Consider the following 1,699-nt stretch of genomic DNA (forward strand, 5'->3'; position numbering starts at 1 on the left):
TACACAGGGTGGTTGTATTTTGTCTCCCTGCTCTTTAATTGAGACATTTAGATCGTCTCTAGACACAGGATCTGACACCAAGCGGTCAAGATTCCATTTATCCCGTGAGCAAGCAGGCAGGCCCTATTTGCTCAATGGTAAAACATTTCAGCACTTACGCATGGAACAGGGTTCGAATCCGGGGTAGAAGAAGAGGAAAGTTACATAGACAGTGCTGTTTTAAGTGTTTATTTTGGAGGAATGTGCTCTGCAATAGGACCAAGTTGTGAGACACTTTAAGGTGGTTTATTGAATACGGTATGCAGTGTCGTAAAAAGCACTCAAATGTTTTACTTAAGTAAAAGTATCAATACTGCAATGTAGAAGTACTCTGTTACAAGTACAAGTCCGGATTTCAAAAATTACTTGAGTATCAGTATAAAAGTATTGGTATCAAAATGAATTGGAATCAAAAACTTGAAAAAAAAGTCCCAAAAGTAGAAAGTACTCATTGTACAGAATGTCCCGTTACAAGTTTTCAAATGTATAAAACATGTTTTGAAAATAGCCGATCTACGAGCTCACAATGCGTCGCATCGCGATGCATTGTGAGCTTGTTGATCTGCTATTTTCAAATGGCCTAAATTTATATAGGATCAACAAAATCAACTAGTAACTAAAGTTTGCAAATACTTGTGGTGGAGTTAAAGTACAATATTTGCCTCTGAGATGTAGTGGAGTAGAAGTAAAAGTATTGGAAATTGGAAATACTCAAATCAAGTACAAATACTGTATTAGGGACACGGTGCATGCTTTGGATACTGAGAGATCGCAAACAGATAGTAGGAGATATTTTGCAATAACAGGCTTCACACTTTATCATTTGGTTTAACGGCCGTGTTAATTGTAGAAATGGAGCAAACAGCTGCTATAGTCCAGTGTTGTTGTGCTCTTCTACAAGTGCACAGCCTGTAGTCTCAATGCTGCCAGGTTTTGCAAGAGAAATAAGCAACCAGGTCTATGAAAACAAGTCCAAAATAAGCCACATGAACACTTTAAACCTATCGCATCGGCTATATGAAAATAGCCAATCTGTCTGTTTAGAACAACAAAAAAAAACATTTTAACAACACAAATCTGGTATGGGGTCCCTGGCACAAAATATTCTATAGATGGGGGAAAATATTCTATAGATATTACATATTCATTTGGGGCTCGTTGACATGAAAATGTCTGAGAACCACTGTAAACAACATATAGGAAACAAGCCCAAAAAAGCAACTATACTTTAGAAACAAGCCCAAAAAAGCAACTATACTTTAGAAACAAGCCCAAAAAAAGCAACTATACTTTAGAAACAAGCTAAAAAAAAAAACACAACCTGCAACTACCAATATTTACTATTGCAACTTTTTCAGAAAAAACAAGCCCCCCAAAGTAGCTTATAATAAGCAGACATGGCAACACTGTGTAGTCTCAGAAAATTGGCACAGGGGCCTTTGACCAAGAAGACTGTCTCTGCATGAGTCTATTTAGTAATACTGTCATGCTTCACTATTCACTTCACCCCGTGAGAAAGTACAGCTCTTTCACTCAGTGTTTTCAAACTGTTTTACACTTTCTGTTTTGTTGCTGTTGTTCTTCTTGCTGTTGTTGGGTTTTTCTTCTGTCTTTTCTCAAAGAGAAAACATAAATGGAAGGAAAAGGCAACATGGGTCCT

This window comes from Gymnoscopelus microlampas (genome assembly GCF_963454915.1).
Source record: "Gymnoscopelus microlampas genome assembly, chromosome: 22".
Taxonomy (NCBI): Eukaryota; Metazoa; Chordata; class Actinopteri; order Myctophiformes; family Myctophidae; genus Gymnoscopelus; species Gymnoscopelus microlampas.